The sequence below is a fragment of the Nicotiana sylvestris genome, chromosome 2, assembly GCF_000393655.2.
Source record: "Nicotiana sylvestris chromosome 2, ASM39365v2, whole genome shotgun sequence".
In the NCBI taxonomy this organism is placed as follows: Eukaryota; Viridiplantae; Streptophyta; class Magnoliopsida; order Solanales; family Solanaceae; genus Nicotiana; species Nicotiana sylvestris.
The window spans coordinates 147,083,878-147,103,647 of NC_091058.1; positions in this window are offsets into that span (position 1 = coordinate 147,083,878).

The window sequence follows — 19,770 nt, forward strand, 5'->3', positions numbered from 1 at the left end:
TGATGCGTATGTACTCTTAGAGGCTTGTAGACAGATGTCATGTATATGAAAGATTGTATGGCCTTGTCGGCCTATGTTAAGTGTACAAGTGTTCATTTTGGTCTTATAGGACCGTATGTCACATGTATAAGTTTGTATTACATGTTGGGTCTTCCTATGTCAAGTATTCCCTTATGTTTTATTCCGGTTATATTATGACGGCCCTTCCGACCCATTTACCCATGATGGTATGATAAGAAAGATATGTTACGTTGGTACTCGGTAGAGTAAAGTACGGGGTGCCTGTCGCGGCCCTCCGATTTGGGCCTTGACAAAAAGTAGATATGACTTGTGTGAAATAAGTTTAACTATTTAATGACTCTTATTAAATTGGCTTTAGGCCACAAATTACATTAAGTTGTCTTTGGTTATGTGTATTTATTGGGTTGGTACAAACAGGATGATATCATAATGAATGAAATTTCCTTATAAATGAGAGAGATAGAAGAACGGAAGCCTAAAATCGTGTAAAAAATTGAAAATAAAAAATAGTTCAAATTAATTGATTTAACCGGAAGTAAAAAACGTCCAATTGAAAAGAAAATTCAACTGGAGTAAGCATATAATTCTAACGCGTACGTACTACAGTTTAAATAATAGCTACACTAATTAGTTTAAAATTTGAGGTATAAAGTTTATATTAGAGTTAACGGGGTGAAGAACATTAATGTATGAAGTTCAGAACAAACATACTTATTTGTTTCCGGGTGAATGCATCAAACTACTAAGTGCATGATATGTGTCTTAAATATAAATATTTTTATCTTTTAATCATGACTATTTACTATGTATTCTCACGTTAAATTCTCACTTAACAAGACTAACACGATTTAATGCATGTTTCAAATCCTAATAATAAGTTTTTTAATGAGTAAAGAAATTCTATCGACCTGCACCAACATTCTAACTGAAGTAATGAAGTTCAGAAATTACGGTAGCTAAGGGGATATCAGATATGGAGGAAGAAACGCTCTCTACTTCTCCATCATTACCACCTTCCTCTATTCCTCCAAAACCACCAGATTCATATCCTATTCCATCTGCTCAAGATCCAAACTCTATCTCACCCGCCACCCCCATGATTCTATCCCTTCTTTCAAAGCAATTCTCCTCTCAAATTCCCCTGACCACCACATATCGATGCAACTTCCAAATGGTCAAAGAGAAATAGAAATGGCTAATACTACTACCACCATGGAACAAGATCAACCAAATCAGTCGGAAGAATTACAAGTAAACCTCTCCTCGGAGGATTTGCAGCGCATCTATTATCCTTGGAGGCACTCTCTCATCATCAAACTATTAGGCAGACGAGCCCAACATCTCTATCTAAAAAGGAAGCTACAAGATATGTGGAAATCTTCAGAATCCTTTTCTTTAATAGACTTAGGGTCAGACTATTACATAGTTAAATTCGCCATTGAAGAAAACTTGTTCAAGGCCCTCAATGGAGGACCTTGGTTCATCAAAGGTTCTTATCTATCTTTACAACGATGGTCCATAAATTTCGTTGCCTCCGAAGCCAGACCACACATCAGTGCAGTTTGGGTTCGATTACCTAACCTTCCCACTGAGTTCTATGATGCCCTGATCCTACAAAAAATTGGTTATAAAATAGGGAAGCTAGTAAAGATCGATGCATGCACCTCTGCCACTTTAAGAGGCAGATATGCTAGACTCTGCCTCGAACTCCCAATGGATTCCCCAGTTAAATCACACATCTATATAGGCAAGCATCGTCAAGTCATACAATACGAAGGGGAGCATTTTCTATGCAAGAATTGTGGCAGTTGTCCATATGCAAGCCCCAATACTCCACAACAACCACCAGTCCTCCCTCCATCAACCACCAAAGAGTTCAAAGTGGAATGGAACACAGTCTCCTTCTCCAGAAAGAAGACCTCTCCACCTCGACAACAAAACCCCTCTCCTGATGATATAGGTATGAAGGTTCGAATTTTTTATGCTGAAACAGGTAAGTTTTTAAACACTCAAAATCTGAAATATGTTAATACAGTTTCCTCCGACAAACTTGGCCCCAATAAGCAACGATTACACTCCCACATGAATACTCCTACTCTCAAAATCCAGGAACATACTAATCAGTTTGCAAAGCTGCAAATCCAGCCCACAGACACTGCTAATACCACCTCTACCAGCGGAACAGACTCTATGATCGCCCAATGCATGGAGGCTGACATGGAACCCCTTTTCCCCGATGATGGTCACGTGGCAGCCTGTCTAACTACATCATTACCAGTTTCTTCCTCTAATGAGCCATGCCTAAATGATTTTAACTCTACTAATCCTACTACTAAACCTCACACGCCAATAGACACATCAAAACTAACCCAAGCCCCTAGTCAGATGCATGCACTCGAAGCCTCCATCCCACCCTCTACTGTAATTACTACCTCACACTTGTCAACAGCCACTGCATACAACATCCAAATGGCAGATCGAAATCTTCAGAGTTCACTGAAAATATTCCCCAAATATTTTGCTAATCCATCCACGCCTCAATCGGTTTGCATGCCTATAAATTCTATAAGTATTCACCTACCTATGCCTACTACTCTACACTCTTCTTCTTCATCAAAATCCCTTATAAACCAAGGTGACAATCATGCCACAAATTCTACTATCTCTCAGAAAGAGATTAAGGCTAATTCAAATACTCAATTATCAACACCAAACAACCATGAACAACCTCACACTCCCACTGCCCAATCCACCCTACTACTACATTTCTCCTCTGCCACCCCAGAACCATCAACCTCTTTCTTAGCAGGAGATAGGCCTCATGGACCATGCCATCTCCTTTAACATGATGATCAATGGCCAGGAGACTATTTTAGTAATCCAAAACCCTCAGTACCTCGCACAACTAGTTTTCAATGGAATGCATCTTGCAATGAATTACTATGTCAACCAGACAAGGCTCAATCAGATCCTTCAACCTCTAGCTCCCAACCTCAACCCCACTCTGATTCAGGAGATGCAGCAACAATAGAATCTGCCCCCTCACAACCAACCACCAACATTACCCCTCCAACTTCCCAACCTCCCCTTCTTTCCACCAGAAGAACAGACCACACTGAACCCCATTTTCATGCAATAGGAAATCCAACCCCACCACAACCAAACTCCACCTCAAAAGGACCCTCCAACTCCCATGCAAGAAAATATCCCTCCGAACAATCCTCCTCCGATACCAAACCTGGTAGCAGAAGAGGATGACTTAGATCTCCACCACCACGAGCTACCAACAGAATTTGCAAGTCTAGGAGAAGTAAATGTGCTACTATTTAGGGAAATGCAGGACAAGAAGTACATCTTCAGCTGTCCGATGGCACTGTACAAGTGTTCCATGGATATTCGACCCCCCCAGGATCCTACAGTAGAGAAGAATGCCATAATATTGGTACCTTGATTGAGAAGGAACCCACCTCCATCTCCGGAGGAGGAGATGCAAGCCCACAATATGTTTCACTCAAATGAATAGACCTGCTCGTATAATCTTGTGGAATGTTCGAGGTGCTAACAATGATACCTCTCGTAAGCACTTTAAGGATCTAATGGATACCCATAAACCTAGTGTAGTAACCCTATTGGAAACCCGTATGGTTTCCCATGCACCACTGTTGAACGATTATGACTTCACTAACATGATCGAGGTTCCTGCGGAAGGGCAAGCAGGAGGGTTGGTAATTTTATGGAACAATAGCTCTGTCAATGTCCATAGCTTCACTAGGCAGGACCAAGCCATTCATGCAATGATCGAGGTAATTGTCACAAAAAAAACTTGGCTCTTTTGTTCAATATATGCTAGTACTTCTGTTACTAATAGGAATAATCTTTGGAACAATCTTACTAGCATCTCCAATAACTATAATGGTCCTTGGTTGGTTGGTGGTGATTTTAACGATGTGCTTATGGATAGTGATAAGTTAGGGGGTCGTCTGATTAATACTCGCAGAACCTCCCTCCTTTGGAAATATATTAGCCGTTGTAATCTATTAGACTTAGGATATAAAGGTTGTAAATTCACCTGGTCGAATCATAGGAAAAGATCCAAAGGTTTGATCATGGAATGCCTTGGTCGCATTTTTGTTAATGTTTTATGGCTAAACTTCTTTCCCACTGCCTATGTCACACATCTCCCTAAGACCTATTCAGACCATAACCCTCTTTTTCTTACTCTTTCTAATACCATTAGGAACAGCGGTCCTAGACCCTTTCGACTAGAATCCAATTGGTGCAATCATCCTGACTTTACAAATGTTATCCATAATAGTTGGTCTAACAACATAGTTAATGCCTCTAACAATTTTCAAAAAATGTCCTTGCTTGGAAGAATAATACCTTTGGGAATTTTCTTAATAAAAAAAAAATATCCTCGCAAGGCTAAATGGCATCCAATCTTTTACACATTATCACAGTAGTTCTTTCCTTCACAACCTAGAAGATCAACTTCAACGGAAATACAAGGATATTCTTAAGATAGAGGAAGATTATTGGAAAATTAGATCTCGAATTGCTTGGTTGAACGATGGTGATGCCAACACTAAATTTTTTCATTTAACCGCCTCCAATCACAAAAGGAAAAATCAGATTTCTTTTTCAAAGATGAGCATGGTAATTGTTTTGATACTCAAGAAACTATCATGAGCCACACTTCCAATTTCTTCCATACGTTTTTTACTACCTCCATGACCTATTCTACTAGGAATCTTATTGATAACAACCCTTCTAGCTTCTCTAGCCTTAATCTATCCTCCTTAGACAATCCGTTACTTAATCTAGAAATTATTAATGCACTTTTTTCCTTTAAACCATTCAAAGCCCCGAGTCCGGATGGCCTTTATTCCTTTTTTTCCACAAATTTTGGCATATTGTTGGACCATCTGTTTTAGCATGCTGTCATGAGGTCTTTAGTACCTCCACTATCCCTACCCCCTTAAATAATACTTACGTTTGTCTCATACCAAAATTCCCCAATGCCAACAACCTTAAAATTTTCGACCCATAGGCCTTTGTAATACGATTTACAATATCATTTCTAATATAATTGTCAATCGAATAAAACCATTCCTCTCCACCATCATCAGCCCCCTTCAAGCCAGTTTTATGAAAAATTGGTGGCCCAGTGATAATGCTACTATCATCCAAGAAGTTATTCACTCTATTAATATAAAAAAGAGTAAAGTTGATAACATGATCATCAAAATTGATTTAGAAAAAGTGTTTGATAGAATTGAATGGACCTTTGTTTATCAAACACTCCATTACTTTAAATTTTCTCCAAAAATTACTAAACTTATTATGTCCTGCATAACCACTAGCCAAATCTCCATTCTTGTAAATGGCCAACATGCGATTTATTTCAGCCCAAGTAGGGATATTCGCCAAGCTAATCCCATATCCCCCTACATCTTTATTCTCTGCATGGAAATGCTCTCACGTCACATTAATCACCTTGTTGATATTCGCCTTTGGGATCCCATTAAGGTGACTCCAAAATGACCCTACCTCTCTCATCTATTTTTTACCGATGACTTAACCCTCATGGGAAAAGTTACCAAGAAAAATTGCTCCACTATTTTATCTTGCCTCAATAATTTTTGCAATATCTCTGGGCAAAAAATAAACTACTCAAAATCTAGGATCTACTTCTCCACCAATTGCTCCAAAAATGACATTATTTTCGCCTTAAACTACTTGGGCATCAAGAGCAATAACGTCTTTGGGAAATATTTAGGGTTCCCTATTCACAATCACCATCCCAAAAATAAGGACTACTATTACATTCTTGACTGTTTAAGAACAAGACTGGTTAGTTGGCAAACCAATTTTCTAAACATAGTCGGCCGGAACACCCTTGCTAAATCTACTCTAGCTAGCATTCCTAATTATGTTATGCAAACCACAATGTTTCCCAGTAAGATCATTGCCAGCATTGATAAAATCATTAGAAACTTCATTTGGGGTACAACTGACACTAGGAAAAAACCTCACCTCCTTAATTGGGACACTATCACTATGGATAAATCTTTAGGAGGGATGAGCATAAGGAAAGCTCGGGACAAAAATAAAGCCCTTCTCACTAGCCTTGCATGGCGTCTTTTAAATTATCCCTCAACCCCTTGGGCTAATTTACTCATATCCAAGTACATCCATACCACAACCAGTCGTCCCTCCTTTATTTGGAAAAGCCTTAAAATTGGTTGGAGTTTATGCTCCAAAGGTATCGCCTGGTCGATAGGCCGGGACTCTAAATTAAACATTTGGTCTTGTAGCTGGATTCCCAATTGTGAGCCTCTTCGCCACCTCATAATAGGTCATTTACCATAAAAAGACCTTTTCTTAACACCTAGTGACCTATTCCAAAACAATTCTTGGGCCCTTGATAAAATCTCCTTTGAAATCCCTACTTCCATATCTACAAAAATCCTATCTATTACATTTCCCCCCAGTGGCCTCTCTGATAGGTTATACTAGACTCATTCTCCAAATGGTACATTTTCCACTAAGTCTTGCTACAACCTCCTTGAGAACTCTACTAATGTCATAACCGGACAAAGCTTTGACTGGATTTGGGCCTTAAAATGGCCCAATAAAATCAAATTTTTTCTATGGCTTTGCTTCCATAATAGAATTCCTACCATAACCTATCTAAATTCCCTTGGTATAAACATTGATCCTACTTGTACAATCTGTCGGAAAGACGTAGAGAACACTGACCACATCTTCCTTCACTGTGAAAATGCTCAAGTTTTCTAGCAATCTCTCTTTAACTTGAATAACTTTAGAATCCCTTACACTCCCAATGAGCACTGACTCCTTTCCCTTAAAAATCCGAACCCTCCTACCATATATTGTTCCGGCTTACCAACCAACTTTATGAAATGGGAAAATATTTTTCCCTTCATAATTTGGAACCTTTCGACCACCAGGAATAGGAATAATTTTAATAACACAAACCTCTCTCTAACACCCTCCACGATAAAGAATCAAGTCGTGGAATATAGGTTCCTAACTGGAAAAACTACCAACATCACCAAAACCCTTCAGGTGAGAATTTCTTGGCATGCACCCCCTAGAGGTTGGCATAAACTCAATACTGATGGATCCTTTCATAGTACTGAGACATCTTTAGGTATTGGGGGATTGTTCAGGAATGCTGATTCAACTTGGATCCTTGGGTTCATGAAGTCAATACATGCAAACTGTCCTATGCATGCGGAACTTCTAGCTCTCCATCAAGGACTGATCTATGGAGCTTCAGCGCACTTAACTCCACTAGAAGTGGAAATTGATTCCACTGATGTTTTAAATTATTTTGACAAGGGGTCACTGATCTACAATAATATTATCTCTAACTGCAGATGGTTGATGCACAAGCTGGGACAAGTAACTCTATGCCATAGCTGCAGAGAAGCCAATGGAGCAGCACATCTACTAGCAAAGGAAGGAGCTAAACAAACCATCAGGAATAACATAGTATGTTATCATAATCCTCTCAACTTTGTCATGTCCAGGATGCTGGGGGGACAAAAGTGGTGATGGAACAATTTGTAATATGGCTTTTGATGTTTGTAGCAAACTAGCGGCTCTAGGCAATATTGATGCAATGTTAAGCATCTCTTATTCCAACTTGGCTTGTAATAACTCTATCCGTACTTAGTATTAATATTATTATCCTTTTGCCTCAAAAAAAAAAAAAAAAGTAATGAAGCTCAAATTCTGCCTCTAAATTAACAAGACCTGGTTTGAAGGGAAGTTTAAAAATCATTTTGCAAAACACTTAAATATATATTAATAGGAAAAGAACAAAAACATTTGGACAATAGTAATAAACTTTACAAAAAAATAATCTTATTTTTGTCAAAGAATTTGGGAAATAATGCGTGGTGTGGTTCCATATGGCTAACTGGTAAATAAAATTAAAGTTGTGAGACGGGCTAAAAGATTTACGTTTCTAATTACACAAAAACGTGCAATCCTCTTACATTTTAAATTTTGATAATAATATCAAGCAAAATGGTACGATTATAACAGATGGAAGATGTGGTATTAGTTTTAAAGGACAAAATAATAGTGGGTTGGTTGGTGCTATATATATCGTGCAAGCCCCGATCCCCGAACCAGCAAACCCCACCGCTCATTTCTGTTGCACTCATTGACATATACCCAACTGTAGAACTTGGAAGCTTATAAAAGAGAAGAGAACTAGAGAAAGGCTACAAAAATACTAGTTCTTCCTCTACCTTTTATATATTTGTGATATGAAATTTAAGAAAGAAAAATTTTATGGCAGAGATTAATAAATAAAATGAATTTTGTGCTAACACAACACCATAAGTAAGCTAATGATATCGAAATTGTCCAAAATCATATAAGGAGATTAAGCATTCATCTCACAACCGATGTGCGAACTCATCACCTCCCCCTTCCAAACCCCACGCCTAAGACTGGACATTTGAAGCATGAACATAAAATAAAGGTCTAATATCCGGTAAACGATGAATTGAAAGATAGTCTGGCTCTGATATCTTGATAAAGACCCTAAAATTAGCTCGTGAGATGAGGATTGCTCTAACACTATATAAGAAGATCTGTACCCATCTCAAAACCAATGTGGGAACTCAATAAAAATTTCAAAAGTACACATAAAATTTATGATTCTAAGCAAATCGTAACATTTCTACAGTTATGCTAGCATGTTATTAAAGCTAATGTGAGAAATTTAAAGTTGAACAGTTTTAAAATATAAAAATGTGTTACATATTATTTTTGAAACAAATAAAAAAATAAAGCGTCATATTAAATCATTATTGAGAGTAGATAATTTTCCATAGTTCACCTTTTAAACAAGTAATCTCCAACATAGCGCTACTATGGGCTATGGAAAAAGGTGGAAGCAAGCAGTGGCCGGGTCCATGAAAATTAATGGTTCTAATAAGTTGTGGGCAATAGACATATATACTGGATTGGAGTATCCCCTACCTGCTTCTTTTTTAGATTTAGATATCTCTTTCTTACTTTGTTCGACCACTTGCCATGTGAGCAAATGCTAAAAGGAATAGCAACTCTACCAAAACATCAGTTTCACATCTTGTCACTTTTCATTATCGGTGGCCATGCCTATATGCCTATCTTGTTCCTATCTTTAAGGTTTTGCTGGTTAGCCAAGAACACTAGCTAATTAGTCTAGAGTAGAGGTTTATCTAATCATTAGATTAACCTTAACCTTCAAAACATCCTTCCAAATATCACTAGTTTCTTTTCAGCTAGAACACGTTTAATCAACATTCACTTTCTTGGATTCAAATTCTATAATTGAAAATTTAGAAGGTACGTATGCTTTTATAAATACGCAACCGTACATTTTTTTTTATAACCGTAGTGTCCGAACTAGCCTGTGTGCACCTCAAACAACACAAGTGGCCCGAAAAGAAATTATAAAAGGTTGTCTATCTGTAGATCAATGTTCGTAAAAAAGCAACTCAATCGGTCTTTCTTTGATTCATTCTAGGTGCCAGAGTTAGTTGGATTTATATTCTTATTCTGCCTTGGCTGCATGTAGAGCACAAATCTGCAGAGTATGAAGCAAACTTTGCCTTTTGGCCTGTCAAAAGCTCTTTTGTGGTCTGACAGAGCAGTAACCACTAACAATGAAGCCAAAATTTCAGTCTTGATTCAACCCATGTTGTATTATGCATCTTCCTAAAGATGTACTAGTACCTATCTCAATACTTATTTATATCTGCATATATAATTGTAGAATCATTATCTTGGTCATCTTTTCCTTCTTTTTCTTTTTTTCAAACCCTTCTTTGGAGAAAGTGCGCAAAAATATGCTGAAGGATAAAATATATGAAGGCTTAATTTGCAGTTTGTACTTAGTTTATTGCCTAAATATGGAGTATTCGATTTCTCTATTGATTCCCCCGAAAAGATAATTACACCCCAAAAGTTAACTAGTTAGCGAAGTAAGAATTGTTCAACACCATGCAAAGAGACCAAGTCCTCCATTTACCATCATTACGAGAATCTAACATACGCCAAGTTAATACACAACAAGATACACAATGATAGTACAAATTATTTTTACACTTTTATTTAGGGGTGCACAAAGGAAACCGACAAACCGCACTAATCCGATAATCCGAGTCAAATCGAGAAAAAAAACCCGACTATAGTTTGGTTTGATTTGGTTTGGTATTGGGAAAAAAAATCTAATCATAATTGGTTTGGTTTGGTTTGGTTTTAACTAAAGAAAGTCAAACCGAAACCAAACCAATCCGACATTACATATATAGAAAATTTATATATATATTTAATATATAAATATACTTATTGTGATGTAATTTATAAATATTTCTTAAAAAATTTCATAATTTTATCTTTTAAGGTATTATTTCAAGGTTGGATTTAGAACTTTTGAATGTTCAAATAAGTTTTATAGCCATTAATATTAGTAAATTAAATAATGCTATCAAAAGCCCAAACCAAAATCAAATCAATACTAATACTAACAAAAGATATTCAATTCAATATTAAGAAAGAGAATGTATTGAATATCTATTTTTTGTTTTGCAATAATTTAGATAAAAATACATAACCTATTTTTTTTTAGCGTTTAGTCATGTAATTAATACTCCCTTATTAGTCTACTTATTTTAGCATGACTTAGTTCTTTAGTTTATGTTTATTTTTATTATGGCTTTTTAATTAGCAATATTTATATTACAGAATTTATTGTCTTTATTGTTGAATATTTTAGGATAATGCCATGGACACATCTCATATTTTGTATTATTTTCTTGGAAAATACTTTATAATGTTGTATCTTACTAGGATTAAAGAAATATTTTGAGCACAAGTTATATGTTTTGTTCTACGAAGGTTTTACCGGAAAAAAATCCGAGAAAACCCGAAACGAAAATCCGAGAAAAATCGAGATTGAAAAACCCGAGTTTTATTGGTTTGGTTTGGTCTCTAGATTTAATAACCTGACACAATTGATTGGTTTGGTAATTGTAAAACCCGAACCAACCTGACCTATATACACCCCTACTTTTATCATATATAAGCTAAAGTTTAATAGCACTTTTGGTCCTTTAGTTACTGGTAAATTTTAATTTTAGTCCTTGTGATATCTGACCAAATATATCTAATTTTCAATTAATTAAAATGTGCACTTTTGATTACTTTGTTTGTGAATACCCATAAGTTAACCATAATTGTTATTTGTTCTACCACCTAATTATGTATGTGTTAGGTTAAGCTTATATCTGACAGTAATATAGTTTTAATAATAGTCAAAGTATATTATACTTCTTACATAAAAGAAAGCAAAAATTTACATTTTAATTAATTGAAGATTAAATGTATGATAGTTTAATAATCTCGGGGCAAGAACAACATTAACGTACTTGTCAATGCAAGGGAAGAATTGTTGAACTCACCACCGAAATAATTGCCCCAAATCGAACTTTGAATCACTAGGAAACAAAGTTAATCTTCCACCAGTTAGATGCCCTAATTTATGTGTGTTTTTTGTGTAGAAAGGATTATTCAGACTACATCAATCACCTTTGGTTGACAAATGTTCTGGACCTCATAGCTCCAGCATTAACACCTGCTCTCCTTCGTAACATGCAAGCCCACTGGAATCTCCCACATCATTTCAACCCTCTGCAGAACATGCAGCTTCTTTATCAACTCCCATTCTTTGCTCCATAGGATCAAAACACCCCACCCTTGATCCATGCATGGCAACCTATTCCTCAACACTTCCCAGCTCTAGTAGATATTCATCAGGCACGCCCACATATCCATCACAATGCACCCATACTATGAGAACAAGAAATGGTGGCACAAGATCTGAACATCCCACCACTAAACATAATATTATTCACAGAAATTTCAAATCTACACGAGGTCAAAATCATGTTGTTCCAAGCGATGGAGGACAAGAAGTTTGTTTGCAAGTGCCCAATGGAGCTATACAAATGCTCCCTCGACATAAAGCCTCCACTAAACGAGGCAGTAGCCAACTTCGCCGTAATACTAAGCCCATCAGTTAAGGGTGTCCTATAGCCCAATCGATGAGCCATCTCAATGTTACCCCCCCCCCCCAAATAACATCCATCGATGAGTGGGCTCCTTAGCTTTGTCATTTGGAACATCAGGGGTGGTAATAATGATGAGTTCAAACGTCACTTTAGGGATTTACTCAATACTCACAACCTTTGCTTGGTAGCCTTTCTTGAAACTCGAATGTCCAACCATATAAGAATTAGAGATGAGTTTTAATTTTTCAATATGGTTGAAATCCCAGCGCATGGACAATCTGGAGGAGTTGCCATTCTGTGGCATGACACCATTGTCCAACTCAGCCACATACGCCTCGATGGTCAGAGAATCCATGCAATGATCCAGGTTGTTACATCCCGTACTTTTCTACAGAGGATTTGCGGCACATTTTTTAGTAATCACGACTGTTAATATGAGACGGAGGGAGTATAGTAACTTGAATTAAAGACCTCTTATCGATTTGAGACTTTCAAAAATAGATCCTACACTGTTCATATCTCGATTTTAGCAAAATAATAAAAATAGAAATTTATTACGAAAGTCTCAATTTTATTTGAGCAACCTCCTTACCCTCATGCCAGCTCTAAGCCATACACGTGATTTACTATATGCATGATTGCATCAATCCTTGATAAGTAATTGTGTAAACTGAACCAAGAAGTAATTATAACATACATAAAATTCAGTAAATATTGTAATAAAGTTGGTAAAACAACCTTTATACCGTTAGATACATTTTGATATGGTATTTATATTGAGTGGAATGTTTTTGTAAAAAGTTTGAAAAATATAATTTTATATAGTTATTAATATTATTACTTTCGAATATATTTTAAATTATACACATAATATGAGGAAGTTTATGAGATTTTTTTTATTGTAAAGATAAAAATTATTTTCTCACAAGAAAAAAAGGTTAACTTTTTACCATTTTAAGAATTAAGCATACAAGAATTTTTACTCTTTATATGAGATTAAGAAAATTATAAGTTGAGAAAATATATGTAATTTTGCATGGATGTTTTAATAAAATAATAGTGTATGAATTTATTTTACATGGTACCACATGACCATAATAATACAGTGCATAAAATATATTAAAAATAAGTAGAATTTTAAGTAAGTCGAAATAATTCTTAATTATGTGGATAATCGGGTAATTATTATTTTTAGTGGGAGATTAACTAAAAGTTGGATAAGGCCTACAAGGCCTTAACGTGGCAACATGTGTGGACATTAAATTAAGCCTAAGTTGACTAATTATGTTGTGAGGCTAGGTGGCATTCTTAGAGGGAATCTTGGCTAAAGCCTTAAAACACTCAAATTCAAATAGGTGGTGGAAATACTAAACAAAGTGCTAAAAATTGTAAAATTAAGGATTGGAATACATCATTTGTTTTGTGTTCTTATTTCCATGGCCTTATTTCTATTCAACTTTTTCTACAAAAAGCATTCATAAATTTCAACTAAGGACAGAAATTTCGAATACAAATATTCCTCAAACATACAGAATTCAAATAAAATTCAAAAACTGTATATTTAGGTCACTCCATAAAGTTTTTAGTTCTAAACCTTTGTTGTTACAAATCACCCCACAACTTTATTTTCATTATGTTGAAGTTTCTATCTGGTGCAAAGTGCAGTAGCTTTTAAAGGTTAAAAACTAAAAGGAAGCGGATAGTATTACTGAAATATGTGATGAAGAAAGGAACCAAACTTATATTGCTTGAGCCTTGACGTGTTGGTGAGCATCCGTACAAGGAGATTGTATTGGTAGTGATCTATGTCCCAAGCACTTGGGTATAAACAAGTGTGGATCTATGGTATGTTCAATTCTTAGAATACCATACGGATTTTTCCCTATTTCGATCCGCCGTTACATGCTTTGTCGCGTTTGACATGTGTTAGAGGAATTGTCAAGAGAATCAGCTCAGGTATGTTAAGGTTATCCCTTCTTTCCTTTTGGCATGATCCATATGATACAACGAAACGAGCAAACACGTAGGCTTTACTTCTTCTCTTATGTTATCTGTCTTTTAATGTTAATGAAGGAGATTACTCTTAATCTTGAAGGTAAAACAAGAGAATATAATAATTTTACTCTCAGTGGGGTGATATAACTTTGTTGCTCCCCGTGTATTCTTGTGTCATGTAATGGTTGCTAGTGTATAGATCAGAATTACAATTTCCTTCATGAAAGCTTCGGAAAAAAAAAAGATTCTTATCTTTGTATAACTTAAGCATTTACTATGGCAGAGAAGATTAGATCAACTTCAGTAACAGGTCCTTTTGTTTCTAATCATGTAAACTCCTAGATGAGATGAAATCGAATAATTCAACCGCATACACCTATTTCGTTAACCAATTTTCCCCATTTCTTATTTGTATATCCGATGTACAATTCGTATACTTGGGATCTTCTACAAAAGAAAGTGATAAAAAATACTTCCCTGCTCAATAACTTAAAAGACTAAAAAGAGAAGGGAACACAAAGAAGAAAAAGGAGAACAATTGCATACCCCTTGCTATTCATAATATTTATTGGTGCTATATAAGCAACCTTCATTTGCTTGTTAAATCTCTGTTTCATTTAGTTATTTAGATGAAGAATTCCAATTTCACTATTGAGTTCTATGGCATTCCGAGAAAATCTTATTAATGTATTTCTTACACTACAAGAATTCGGCCAAAAAGCGACCAAATATTGGTGACCAAATTTGGTCTGTTAAGAAAAGCGACCAAAGTTGGTCGCCAAACTACCGAAAATAATAAAACAAATATTTGAAATAATTTAACGACCATAGTTGGTCGCTATTTGGACGCAAATTTAGTCAAACTGTTGACTGGACGGGTCAGACTTGCTTGGTCAAAGATACACTGAGTTTAGCGAGCAATGTTGGTCGCAAAAGTGGGACCCACACAATTTTTTTTAATAATTTTATTATTATTTTATAAAACTTATAAAATATAAATATATATAATTTAAAACTTGCGACCAAAGTTGGTCGCTAACTGAAGGATAAGAAGATAGCGACCAACTTTGGTCGCTAAAGTGGGACCCAGTTATAATATTTTAAAAAATATATATTTATGTAAAAAATTTATAAAATATAAATAAATATAATTCAAAATTTAGCGACCAAAGTTGGTCGCCAATGTGGGACCCAGTTCTAACGTTTAACAATTTTTATTATTAATTTAAATATTATATAAAATATAAATAAATCTGATTAAATTTTAGTGACCAAATTTGGTCTCTAATTTAAATTCATGTACATTTAGTGACCAACTTTGGTCGCTAAATTAAATTCATTTAAAGTTAGCGACCAAAGTTGGTCTCTATATGGTCAAATTTAAAAATCACTTTTGTGTTTACTATGTAAATAATATAAATGTAAGTCGTTAATAATTTTGTAATACAAGGGATGAATAGTACTACGAAGCGGGCGTGTGTGTCTATATATACAATATATGTACTTACGCTATACTATGCACTAAGTATAAGTGTATGAGGTAATACCGTATCGAATATAGCTTATATATATATATATATATATATATATAATATATGTACTTACGCTATACTATACACTAAGTATAAGTGTATGAGGTAATACCGTATCGAATACAGCTTATATATATAATATATATACTTACGCTATACTATGCACTAACTATAAGTGTATTAGGTAATACCGTATCGAATACAGCTTATATATATACAATATATATACTTACGCTATATTATGCACTAAGTATAAGTGTACTAGGTAATACCGTATCGAATACAGCTTATATATATAATATATGTACTTACGCTATACTATGCACTAAGTATAAGTGTATGAGGTAATACCGTATCGAATACAGCTTATATATATACAATATATATACTTACGCTATATTATGCACTAAGTATAAGTGTACTAGGTAATACCGTATCTAATACAGCTTATATATATATATAATATATGTACTTACGCTATACTATGCACTAAGTATAAGTGTATGAGGTAATACCGTATCGAATATAGCTTATATATATATATATATAATATATGTACTTACGATATACTATGCACTAAGTATAAGTGTATGAGGTAATACCGTATCGAATATAGCTTATATATATATAATATATATACATACGCTATACTATGCACTAACTATAAGTGTATTAGGTAATAGTGTATCGAATACAGCTTATATATATATTTATTTATTTATTTATTTATTTATTTATTTTTTTGAAATAGCGACCAACTTTGGTCGCTATTTTGGTCAAACGGTCAGAATATAGCGACCAAAGTTGGTCGCTATTTCTAAAAATTCAAAACTGTTTTACCCACCAAAATAGTGACCAACGTTGGTCGCTATTTTAATTACATAACTCTCAAAACCGGGATCCCCTCCCATTCTTTCTTAAAAATTCCCAAAATCCCTCTTTTCTCTCTCACACTCAAACCCCACCCCCTTCCAACTCCCACCACCAGGCCCCACCCATGCCACCAACGACCACCGCTCAGCTGCCGCCGTCGCCTCTGCCGCTGTTGCGTCTCTCCTTCTCCACCTCCTAAAAATTCAAGGTTAGAATTACAAACCTATGGTTTCAATTGTTTATTGTTTCAACCTAGAATTAGTATTTCAATTGATTATTTAACATTGTATTTTATAGAAACCTAGGGTTTAGATTGTATTTATCATTATTTAACATTTTATAGAAATCTAGGGTTTAGGGTATGGGTTGAATATTTAGGCTAGGCTTTATTGAGTATTTCTCCTTCAATATTTTAGTAAGCAATAGATACTAATTTAACGTCAAAGACTTGATTCATAGGTAGATATATATTAGGGTATAAATTGAACTTTTAGTTTAATCTTGATTAGTTTATAGGTAGATATTTAATATAGACACATGATAGTATATTTGGATTTTCTCTTAAAGTTCAAGACAATGTTAATGTTTAAGGCCTTAAGCGAATCGTTGCGTGGCTCTTGTTTGAGTACAACGAGTCGCCCACTTTTAGGATATAAATTGAACTTTTAGTTTAAGTTTAAACTCGTAGGATACGAATATAACTTATAGTTTTTAGGTTTTGTTCTTGTGAATTGAACTTGTAGGATATAAATTGAACCTTTTAGGATACGAGTTGAATTTTTAGGATATGAATTGAACCTTTTAGGTATGAGTTGAACCTTTAGGATATAAATTGAACTTAAACTCGTAGGATATGAATATAACTTTTAGGATATAAATTGAAGCTTTTATGTATGAGTTGAACCGTTAGGATATGACTTGAACTTTTGTGGATATAAATTGAACCTTTTAGGATATGAGTTGAATTTTTAGGATATGAATTGAACCTTTTAGGTATGAGTTGAAGCTTTTAGGATATAAATTGAACTTTTAGTTTAAGTTTAAACTCGTAGGATATGAATATAACTTTTAGGATATAAATTGAAGCTTTTATGTATGAGTTGAACCTTTAGGATATGACTTGAACTTTTGTGGATATGAATTGAAACTTTTAGGATATGAGTTGAACTTTTGGGAAATAAATTGAACCTTTAGGATATGTATTGAACCTTTAGGATATGACTTGAAGTTTTAGTTTATGTTTAAACTCGTAAGATATGAATATAACTTTTAGTTTTTAGGTTTTGTTCTTGTGAATTGAACTTGTAGGATATAAATTGAAGCTTTTATGTATGACTTGAACTTTTTAGGATATGAATTGAAACTTTTAGGATATGAGTTGAACTTTTAGGAAATAAATTGAACCTTTAGCATATGTATTGAACCTTTAGGATATGACTTGAACTTTTAGTTTATGTTTAAACTCGTAGGATATGAATATAACTTTTAGTTTTTAGGTTTTGTTCTTGTGAATTGAATTTTTAGGATATGAATTGAAACTTTTAGGATATGAGTTGAATTTTTAGGATATAAATAGAAATTTTAGGATATGACTTGAACTTTTGTGGATATGAATTGAACCTTTAGGATATAAATTGAACTTTTAGTTTATGTTTAAACTCGTAGGATAAGAATTGATGAACTTTTAGTTTTTAGGTTTTGTTCTTGTGAATTGAACTTGTACGATATAAATTGAAGCTTTTATGTATGACTTGAACTTTTTACGATATGAGTTGAAACTTTTAGGATATGAGTTGAACTTTTAGGAAATAAATTGAACCTTTAGGATATGTATTGAACCTTTAGGATATGACTTGAAGTTTTAGTTTATGTTTAAACTCGTAAGATATGAATATAACTTTTAGTTTTTAGGTTTTGTTCTTGTGAATTGAACTTGTAGGATATAAATTGAAGCTTTTATGTATGACTTGAACTTTTTAGGATATGAATTGAAACTTTTAGGATATGAGTTGAACTTTTAGGAAATAAATTGAACCTTTAGCATATGTATTGAACCTTTAGGATATGACTTGAACTTTTAGTTTATGTTTAAACTCGTAGGATATGAATATAACTTTTAGTTTTTAGGTTTTGTTCTTGTGAATTGAACTTGTAGGATATAAATTGAAACTTTTAGGATATGAGTTGAATTTTTAGGATATAAATAGAAATTTTAGGATATGACTTGAACTTTTGTGGATATGAATTGAACCTTTAGGCTATATATTAAACTTTTAGTTGTATTTCATATCTCTTATATTGCTGTTATTTTATTATGCATTTTTATGGTACTAATATATCGGCTCCTGTTGCTTTTTTGAGCCGAGGGTCTCCTGGAAACAGCCTCTCTACCCTTCGGGGTAGGGGTAAGGTCTGCGTACATATTACCCTCCCCAGACCCCACTTGTGGGATTATACTGGGTCGTTGTTGTTGTTGTTCTTGTGAATTGAACTTGTGCGATATAAATTGAAATTTTACGATATGACTTGAACTTTTTACGATATGAGTTGAACCTTTAGGATATGACTTAAACTTTTGTGGATATGAATTGAAGGTTTAGGATATGAATTGAACTTTTAGTTTATGTTTTGGTATTTTAGATTGCCGGAGGATTATTAGAAGAGGTTGATGACGTTATTAGACATGCAATAGAACTTCCACCAAGAATAACTAAAACACAGTACCTGGCAAAGTGTGCCTTTAATTGTTCTTCTCATTAGCGACAATGATGATGAGAAGGCAATGACATGTGTTTCAAATAATGATGGTGTAGGTAGGAATTTAGTATTTTCTAAGTAGATAAAAGAAGAGCTTATAGAGTAATTTTGTACTTCATTTTTCATGAGAAAAAGAATTGAGAGTGACAAGGTTGATGAAGACGGAATGTGTTCCGTTGGTCATGGCAGTTCCCATAGAATGGGGATCATAAGACTCTATGATGACAGAGATTATAGGAAGTTTTGTTCTAAATTTTCTTTCAAGTCTGATCCGTACAAGCTTAATGTGATATTGGTGATATTTCTTCGGATTCAGACAATGATTTGACCGACAAAAGTATGGAAATGCTCTTAAAAAGAATTAAAGGTAAAATCTTTTCAGCATCCTTCTTTACCAAAAAAAAACATTTTACCTTTAATTCTTTTTAAGAGCATTTCCATACTTTTGTCGGTCAAATCATTATCTAAATCCGAAGCAATATCACCAATAT